At 33.6% G+C, this 10,880-nt stretch overlaps 1 long non-coding RNA gene across 1 annotated transcript; it reads right to left on the bottom strand.

Annotated features, from left to right (window-relative positions):
* Window positions 1–1,299: 1,299 nt before the first annotated feature.
* Window positions 1,300–2,078, bottom strand: LOC118734739. Its single transcript, XR_004992421.1, has 2 exons — window positions 1,863–2,078; window positions 1,300–1,790 (listed from the first exon to the last, which is right to left on the bottom strand). It is a non-coding gene; the product is annotated as an uncharacterized LOC118734739 (long non-coding RNA).
* Between the last annotated feature and the right edge of the window lie 8,802 nt (window positions 2,079–10,880).

Raw genomic sequence — 10,880 nt, 5'->3', positions numbered from 1 at the left:
AACCAGAACCGGCTAAAAACTAGTTGCAAAGTAGTGCACTGAGGACAATGGTCCGCCAATAGCATCGCCGTGTTAAACTGGACAGTTGAAAGCATTGCTTGGGTATTGAGCTAGAACTTGTACCGTCGGGGAAAAGGTCTAGTTCTACGCTAGTTCTGAGCTAGTCCGATTTTCGTGCAGGGTAGATTTACACTGATATACATATTTACAAACATACGGATTTATGTGTACATGAATTTGTTTACCAACACGTTTTTCAATTTTTTCTTCAGCAATGATTCCATACAATGTCCATAGTTTCAAAACGGAAATGTACCTTCTTAATGAAAAAATTAAGACAATGGAAGACACTACAGCGGATATTACCTCTCAGTTAAACGAGGCTAAGTCTTTTCAAGCCTCCCTTGAAAAAATTCTCACTAAAGGGCAGTTAAAAAACTATCAAGAAATTGTTAGTTAAGTCTTGATATAAATTTAGAAGAAAATATTAAATAATTTTTTATAAGTGCTGGATGTTTTTTAGAATTAAATATTTAAATAAGAAACTAAACGCGCAAAAAAATTGGGGCGAATTAAAACAAAAAAATGTTTAAAACAGTTCCATAAAACATTTCTTTCATTCTATTTACGTGGTTTCCTTTATGAGGTATTCGTTTCTATCCATATGTATACATATGTGCATATAAGATGCTAATGCAATTAAAATTCCTTGAAGGTAATATTGAAGTAATTCTTAAAATTAGTATACGTACATATGTATGTATTTATGATGATGCGTTTCAATTGATGTTATTTTGTAGCAAACATAGCACTCGCACCTCAAAGGGTTAATTTGTTTGTTTACAGTTTTTTGACATTATAACTAGCTACAAGAGAGTTCGAGCTAGTTGTCACTTCTACCTTGTTAAATATGCCTTGGTTTTACCCATGATAAAAAATAGGAAGGTAGAACCGCTGAGAGGAATTTTTCAAATTCTTGACGTTTGCAAGCAATTTAATTTTAAAATTTTACTCACAAACTCACACACACATTCTCATTTTCAATCTCAAACAACAACAACTTTGAACAATTCCTTTTTTTACTCTCAATTTTATACGATTTTAAAATGTTGGCAAACTTCATATATTGGGCCTGTGCCAATTGATAGAAAAGTTCTATGGTGGAAAAACTTTTTACTATGGTGAGAAAATTTTACATTTCTGCTGTGCCAATTCGTAACTTTTTACTGCTGGAAATTTTTGACAGTTGCTTTGATGCACAAGAAAACTATCGAGTTTGCTATTTATAAAATGCAGCAATTATATAGAAAATATTTGCCTTTGATGATTTCAATTCTTCTGGAACTGAAATCCATGCATTTATTAGACCTTTTAGCAGTAATATTAGAAATAAAAACACGTCAAAACCGTCTGGTAAGTGTGTTCACAAAAATGTTTAAAACCGTGTACAATTGTTTCCAATAAAATCATATGTCGTTTTAGGGTATTATGTACATGCAACAAGACGTTTATTCCAAAATACTAAGCAGCATTATGAATGGCGATAACAAGACTACAAAAATGTATCTTAGGTTGTCCTCTGCTTCGTTTCGAAAAATTGTAACTCACATTCCCAAAAAGCGCCACGGATGGTCAGTGGAGTACGAAGTCATTTGCTTAATAAAGTCTTCAAATTATTTATATTGTTCTTACTCACTTCCAGCCTTCGTTGCTGTTGGCGTTCTTTGAACTGAACCAAATATCCTTGTCAATGCGCTTTTCCAGAAGGATTCTGCGTTCTGAACTGCTCCCTGTAAAATAGTATTTTTAATTAAAAAAATACATAACGCCTTTTCATATGTAAATCTGAAATTAAATCTTACAAGTTATATTTATTTTTTTTGCCGGCGGGACTATGTTCTTTTATTTCCACTCGCTTTTGTTTTCTTTAATTTATGTGTATACGTGCGTTGTTCGTTCTTCTTCTTGATAATGCTTGCTGTCAAATTTTTCACTAGCCCTGCCGTATCAAACATTTTTATTCACCTCATAGCTGTCAAAAATTTACTATCCAGAGAACTTTTCTATCAATTGGCACAGGCCCTATGTAATACTTCTATATTGCTAGTACAATATGATCCCAATGAGTTCTCCATTCGAAATCAAAGAAAGACAGCCTATGAAAATTTTTGTGATTGTAGAAGTATACGTGTATATTTGTAAACTACTACATAGAATGAAGTGCCATAACATAACAGGGCCGGTTCAGGGAATTCAACAAACAAACACAAATTTGACGGTCTCATATTTCCTTCACGCTGAAATGTATATCGAGCCCTAGCCGCGAAAATGAATTAAGGCATCTTTTTTCAAAATTTAATTTTCATGCATAAATGCCTCTTAGAGCACCTGCATCAAAAAGTAAATTAAAAAAATATATATATATATACATTATTTTAGCGGTTAGGGCTCGGTATGACGAATTTCTCCGATGCTCCTCGTTATTTGGAAATCTGAGAAATTGGAAGATAGAAGATATTTTCCTAACAAAGACAAAACTTATATACAAATAAAGCGGTGTGGTATTTTATATGTTGGCCGAATCCAATAAAGCACGTTATTCGATTCCCGATTTGTGAAACCGCTCCTGAATTTTGAAAAGTAAAATTGTCATTTTGAGTACATTCTCTTATCGGATCTCTCTTTCTTTTTTAAATATTTCGGCACTCTGATGTTGGGGAATGTACTTTGAATGTACTAGCAATATAGAAGTATTACATATATGGCAAACTTCAAAAAAAAAATCATGGCCGACGCATTGAGACAACGGTTTTACATTACTATGCTTTTATCATGGGTTTTTTTCATACTGCACATTCCTGGAAGTGTTCATGGTTGAGTACTCGAACATATAGTAGTATAGAGATATACGAAATCAATCGCATTCTCTTAGAGAAAATTGGGGATATTTAAGAAGGGGGCGCGGCGTCTTCCCAAAGGTACTGAAGGTACCTATCTTTGGATGTATATACATATAATACTTCGTTCGTGTGGCTGTGAGTGAATCGATTTTAACGAAATTTTTTTTGTGTGAGTAAGGTCTCTTCGTAGTTGTTCATATTCCCAGTTTGACCTCCCAGGATACTTATGTAATGGTAACGGTAAGGGCAATACTATTGCAAAAACAGCCGCCGGGTGACGCTGGGGTCGAGTTGTTACTAAAAATCGTCAAGTGAGAAAAAGTGCCGCGAATGTCCGATTACACCGACGTGCTGTACAACCGAGTATGCCGAGCTCCCGTGTGTTGCGATTGGCCCAATGAACGTGATTTGCGAGCTTCATTCGGATACACCAGGATTGAGTTGTCCAGGGGTTAATCTCAAATGACCAGCATTATGTCTACCATCAGAACCATTGCGCTCCTTGATAAGAGCTGTAAGGTATTTCGACTGAAATAAGTCTGTGTATATTGGATTTCTGTAGAACAACGATACTCAACAATTTTTGGAAATCGTTAACGTGAATTGTTGGTGAAAATGGTTCGACCAAAATATTTCAATAAAAAAAATTAATTTTGGGCGGGACGAAGTTCGCCGGGTCTGGTAGTACATATATACATTTGTATGTAGTTAACTTACATACATACTCAGTAGAAATTCTATGCATACGACATCGCTGTTGGTGGCATGAGCTTGCTGCTGTGTATACATGTGTGTGTATACATTTCAAAATAATTTGCAAGAATCTCCACATACCCAACAAACATACAACCTAAATGTATACTATGCACTTAGCTTTAAATTTTAACATTTTCGCAGCTCCCTATGTTTATCTTCATCTAAAGCAGGGATCAAGAGATTTTTATATTTTAACAGTTACAGAGTGGTAATGTTTGAAAGTTGTTATTGAGCTAAACTCATTATTTCTAGACAACACCATTCTGTGACTGCCAAAATGTACAAATCGGTACAACTCACATTAGGTCAAATGATACATTTGGCTGTGCGAAAGTCCAATTTCGTAAAGGCAGTTTTACATTATTTTTTGTTGCCATTCTGTAGAGAATACTCCAAAATAACAGAAACTTCACTTAGTTTTTGTAAAATAAAAAACACCGTTATACAGCAATAAACCAAAGTTACACTTTCAAAACGTTATTGATACGTTGTTTGCGCAACCGGTTTATTTTGTAAATTTCAAGTGCATTGTTTTTGTAAAGTTCGAATAACTAAAGGAAAATTTTAAATGGGGAAAAAAACTATATCTAAGTGAGAACCTATGTCCCAATTTAAAAAAGTGACTTTTTATCATTTGTTTGCAAAAAACTGACTTATTTGCATAACCTCAAACATTTTTCTGATTTATTTCAATTTATGATTTTATGTAAGCTTTTACAATTTTGTTAACTTTCGGCAAACAAAATGGAATCGGAAATGGATAAATTAAGATGTAATGAGTTCAATTTATTTTACTTAATTTGCCGTTTTTAGCCGTTTTCATGAAAAAAGGTTTTTTGTGGGCTATCATGCTATCACAAAAGGCAAGTTGTTTGAAGTTTGGCTGATTGGATGTTCGAAAAAAGAAAAGCCTTTTTCGGTTGTCAACCATGTTGAAAAAAAAATTTGGTGCTGCTGATATTTGCGAAAGTTCCATGAAACTCTTAGAAGAAAAAACCGCGTATTTTTTGCAATTATTTATCAAATAAATATGAAAATTATGGGAAACAATTTGGAAAGGATGCTAAAATATTTATATCTGAAAACATTGCGTTTCTTGCTGATGAGGTTCTTTTCGAAATCAAAAAGCCAACTGTGTCGACCATCAGCCGGATTCTAACTTTCGCTATGGTTAAAGTGCTAAAATAGGATAGCCAACCTTTTTCCGAATTTTTAGCTATCTCCAAAAATATCTCCAACATTTTTTGGTGATAAATAATCCATTTTAATGGTGATAAATAGTGAAAATGGAAGTATGTGATACCAAAAAAAAATAGCAGCCTCAATTTCCATTACATTTCATCTCCTGTAGCGTAGCCGAGGCTATGTTACAAATACACTAGCGCCTTCGCAAAAAGGCAAATCCTTGAGAGAACTCACGGACTGAAATTTCCAATTTTTTTTACTCAAAGTGAATAGAGCTTTGAACATTCTTTTAACAAATTAGTTATATAAACATTCGTATTCTTTTCAGGAAGTTACCAGCGATTTTCGGTAAATGTGTCACAAAGCAGCATTTGTATTCTGAATATAAATAGATAATATCGGTGGAGAATTTGGAAATACTGAAACCTCAAGTGAAAATGAAGTGATTTATGAAGACAAACTGCTTTAGGAATCTCTCCTCAAGACATATCTGCGAGACATGTAGTAAATATTTTTATTTTTTTAATTTAGGAATTTCGATAATGCCATAACTAATCGCTAGAAGAAACCATTTATGTACATGTGACCATACTTATTTTATTATATAGCTCATTTTAAAGAGGAGCGGGTTGTGTATGATAAGAAAATAACTTGTGTCAAAACCAAGCTAATTGGACAATGTTTTTGAGTAATACCTAAAACATATACTCATCATTTGAACATACAAAAAAGCAGTAAGTTCTGTTTTACGAAAGCCAAGTCTGTTTAACATTTTATTTACTGCCTTTACACTTGTTTTAACGTTTTCCATCTTTTTACATTAAAATAATGCAATATTTTAGCTGCTATTAATTTCGCACAGAAAAAGTAATCATTTGACCTAATGTGCAACTGTACAAATCGTGCGATCCCTGCTTAACAGCTTCTTTACAGCGTATTCACTACTGCTAGTGATAGCAGAGCGTAATTTGCCGGCGCAACTATGTAGGATAGTTTAGGCAGTGGTATGATAGATTCTATTGTGAATTCCTTGGTAAGATAAAATACCGGAAATTAGTTTGAATAAATCAGCTGTTAACCGTGGGATATTTCTATACGAATTTCTGTAGAGCACCTACCGGGTGTGTGGTTTGTACTTGATCTGAATGCTTAAATTAAATCACACACCGATTTGCTTCTGATTATGCTCCTAATTCGTGACACATTGGGCGCGTTCATATTGTCTAACCCAGAGCTTCTTAAAGTGTGTTCCGCGGAACCCAAGGGTTCCGTAGAAAAGTCACCGGGGTTCCGCGAAATTAATTTTGGTATGAATAAACACGGCGGCCGGTTTGAGTTGCACACAGAAAAGAATAAGTTCTATAAACAGCTTGACCGAGACGCAATTAATTATCTATTTTCAAGTATACATATGTACATATGTACTCGTAGTTGGTATGATTGCCGTACTGAGTGCCCTACCTACATAAGAGCGTTGAGCTTGCGATTGCTAGCTTGTTGTTTTTTCTAACCGGCATGTATTTTTGGCCGCTGTAGCCAAAGGGTTATATACAACTTTCTACAAGGAACGCTATGGATTGCCAAATGAAATGTGAAATGTTATAACCAGGGAACGGATTTTATGGAAATTGCCTTTTTTTCTGCTAAAGAGATAGAGTATATTCGATTAAGAATGTCCACGATTTAGCTTTCCCTGATTCCATATATACACATTTGATGTTGCCTTTTTTTTCCTTTTTTAAGATATTTGCCTATTTTTGCCTTTTCTACCTTTAAAAAAGTGATTATAGCATTTACAATTTTTTTTTAAGATCAAAAAATACACACATGCCCATGCGGCTTATAGAAGCGCAGGCACCTCTTGCAAAATTGGTGTTGGAAAAATTCAAAGCCGTTTTCTCAACTAACGTAAGCTTGGAGACAATAAGGGGTGTGGATAAAATTGTAAAGGGTGAGGAAAACGCCCTTATTCCTGATAATATGAACGTTTCAAACGTTCCATATTTCAATTGGGCTCCACTTGTATCAACTTACGTCGAGCGCACATTTAGTACAAGGCTTTTCTTCGCGAAAATCGAAGAAAACTTCAAAATGCATATTGTGGTTCAATGTTACTACAACTATACAGATTAAAGTTTTATGAGTTAGAAACTCGAAAGGATAAAATAGTCAAAAAATCAAAGTACAAATTTTTCATATAATGAAACTAGTTCATCGTTTTTCTCTTTTTACTTGTAATATAAACATTTCTAAAATAAATGTATTTTTTGATTGTTCTTCGTATTTTCTGTTTAGTGCCTTATTTTGCTTTTTTTGCAATACCTAGTGCCTTTTTCGCTATTTCGTTTTGCCTTTTTTGCAATACCTAGTGCCTTTTCCTGCCTTTTTCGCTATTTTATTTGCCTTTTCCAGCCTATTTCGTTATTTTATTTTGCCTTTTTTATAGGTTTTTAGGTCCTAAAAATCCGTTCCCTGGTTATAACTAAGCACTTGGTAAATCACCTGAAATCTCAGTTTTTTTTTCGGATGGTAGTAGTAATATCGGTTAGGTACAAAATCCATTTACGAAGCATTCATAGATCTCCAGAGTAGTGAAAGAGTTTTGGGTTAGTGTTAAGTGTAAATATCATGAAGTCGCTAAAAAGGCCATTTTAACTTTGCTTCCTCCTGTCACAACGTACTCTGTCAACAGGGTTTTCAGCTTACACTTATCCGAAATTGGATGCTACCCCAGAAATGCGCATGCAGCTTTCAGACATATCGAACTACTATTTTATACAATAATTAATAACAGTGAAACAATTTCATTCTTCACATTAAAATTTAAAGTATGTATACTATTTCTAGTAAAAGTTTTTAATCATATTTAAATTGCACTGTCTTTGCTTTTTGGTAATTTGATGTGGGGCTCCATAAAATGAAAGGTGATTCGTGAGGGTTCCATCATCTTAAAAGTTTAAGAACCCCTGGTCTAAACGAAGACTGTTTGTCCTAGAAACGCACAGTTGAGTAGTTCCGCTCAGTTCAACAGTTGCCAACTTTCCGCAATTTTTTCCATTGTAAAATTTTTTCGCTACCTGAACTCAACGTGTTTTGCTCAGTCTAAACAGATGATCGAAAAGATTTACGCCGCTTATATTAAATGTAGTAGGCTCATAAATGGAGAGTCAGCCCTTAATAAAAATATTATGTCAGCGAATTCAGCGTACATGCATAATTGGTTAGGTATGTATGTGTATGTATGCAGATATTTAAATTCCGGTTTGTATTTCGCGCGACAAACTTTTTTAAAAACGAAGTAAGTTAGTACAAATTGTTAGTAATTTTCATTAGTTTCCTTTCACTAAATGGCTTTTAGTAACTTTAACGAGACCTTAACTTATTTTATTTTATTAATTTTAGTGCAGTTTTGAAAAAATTGTCGTGCTAAAATATCTTTTGTTACACTAGTTTATTTTATTCCCTTGATTGTATATGTTAAATAAAAAAAGCTTGTTTTTAAAAAATTATTTTTTTTTACATTATTTTATTTATTTTAAAATCGCTCAAGTTTGTAAATTTTTAAATTTAACGAACTTGTTTATTCTAAATATCGTCAACAAAAAATCCAACCATGTGCCACAATCATGTTTTTTCCTAATTGCAAATTTCGCTGGCAAAATTTTTCCAGCTTGAATTGCCAACTTCTCTCCAAGAACTAGTCTTTCTACTTGTGATTTATTTAAATAAAACATGTGAAATTTATTTGAAACAGTTTAGCCGTTTTTAGCCGGTTTTTTTGCCAATTTAGCCGGTTGGTCCAAAAAGTTCTGGCAACACTGAACGTACTCTAGAAATTGCACAAAAGATTGTTGCAGTTTCTTTCTATTGAAGGCTAGACAGCTGGTTGGGTTTGAAATATATTCTTCCACATGGCTGGACCTGCTTTGCAATAATTAAGAAGGGATTTTAAATAATATTTTACACTAATCTCGATTTTTATTGGATAAATGGGTTCCGGCTGGAATAAAAGTTATCAGTATTGAAATAAAGAATAAATACAGACCAAGACATATCAAACACGTAGTAGCATTTGAGCAAAAACAACATTTTCGTGTATTGTGTTGTTGCTTCTGGTATCGGAGGTGTCAAAAACTGTTCTGATTTTTTTCTTCTACATCAAAGCGTGCTATGTGAAATACAAAAAATAAAAACTTTAAGTTGGAAGAAATAAAAATTGTCGCAACTTTCTTAGTAAATTTGTTTGCTTCTCGAAGCATTGATACATCCTTTGCAAGGCCCAGTAATCAGCGGTTGTGCTGCTAAGTTGGGCGAACGTTCCAAAAGCTGCTATTCCATAGCTTGTTTTGTATGGAAAAAAGTTTCACATGCAAATAGATTTGAACAATTTAGAATTTTTGTGAGAAAAAATTAAAAATATTTGACATTTTCGAGATCAAATAATTTGGAAAAAAAAATCAAACCAGCTGCTCTACTGATACTACCTGTTCAATGTGCCTTGATACAGACGGAATTTACTATTATTTTCCATTAAGTTACATGTTTGTTTAAATTTCGTAATATGTATAATTTTTTTAATTTGTTTACACCCAAGAAACATACACACTTCAGACATTGCCATAAGTTTTTAAGCAACTTCTAAATATAAAGGGAGCATTTCAATTAAAGGTTGCTTGAGAAAACGGCTATTAAAAGAGGAATCACAATAAAAGTAAACTTATAATAAAAAATTTGCAAACTTAAAAAACTGAGGTGCAGTTACCCAAAATAGAGACCTTATGAATAAAATTGGTTTTTGGGAAAAACTATCACTACTAATCGATAGGGGCAAAAAAATAAAAGTATCGATACTACCATCGACAGTTTGACACCTCTAGTGCGATGTATTATATAATCAACTAAACTTTAATATTAAATTAATAAACATTAAACAAACGAAATGAAGATAGTCAAAACTGGTCAAGATATTGCGTACCTATTTTTTTACATAACAGTATATGTACATATATATGAATTTTGTTAACGTGTTCCACGAACACAGTATTTAAAAAAAAATTAGGCCAAAAAAGTATAAATGCAGTATTTTGAGAAAACTGCAGTATCCATTTTTGGAATAAAAAAAAGTATTATACTGCGTGAGTATAGATGCGAGCGTTATGCATGCAGCATGCTATGGCGATCCGCCTTTACGCTGAGTCGCAAAATGGCTTTCGCACCTAAAAGTGGGTATCTTTGAAAAGGGGGATCTCCAGCTTTCCAACGGTACCAATTTTACCCCTAAAATTGGGGGTCCTTAAAGTAAAAGTTGTTATATATTTTCCAAATAGATATGATGATATAGCAAAAAAAAATAAAAATAAATTTTGGAGGTGACGCACGATGGATGCAAGTGGGAGACGGGGAACGAGAGGAATCGCATCTTACCTTTGTGTACATACATACATTTATACATATTTTTATTTTTTGTTTTGTTTTTAAACTCGATTATTCCAAAATATCTCAACTCCAACAGCTCTTAGCTAGTCCAAACAACCTTTTAAATCTCTAAGGGCCGTTTCCACCATCTCTGGTTAACACTAATCCCCAGTTAAACATCGTTACCGACGTTACAGACTCCATGCATATAACATTGTGTCGATAACGTCGGTACCGATGTTTAACTGGAGATTAGTGTTAACATGTGATCGATAAAGCAGTCGTTGTGCTTAACTGAAGGATGTACCTCCAGTTAGCGCAAACGGCCGTTAGACATGTTCGGAGCATATAACCCAAATGTCATTGCAATCAAAAATGCATATATTTGCTAATAATTCATGTGTGAGAGATACATTTTTATACACTAGTATGGATGTCAGCAATGTTCTCTGAAAAAAATCTTGAGTGCCGCAGTATATCTTGAGTCTTAATATGACGATCCTTAGATAAAAGTGGGTGAATTGATCCTCTACTTGGCTTGTTATATGTTTTAATAACTACTCTTTAATATGGACCACACTAAAAGCTTCGTTTTATATAAAAATGCGACCTCTGAAGTGATCT

This window comes from Rhagoletis pomonella, unplaced genomic scaffold (genome assembly GCF_013731165.1).
Source record: "Rhagoletis pomonella isolate Grant_MI unplaced genomic scaffold, Rhpom_1.0 Rhpom_scaffold_00002, whole genome shotgun sequence".
NCBI lineage: Eukaryota > Metazoa > Arthropoda > Insecta > Diptera > Tephritidae > Rhagoletis > Rhagoletis pomonella.
The sequence above is the reverse complement of the archived record's forward strand: the minus strand, read 5'-3'. Positions and strand labels throughout refer to the sequence as shown.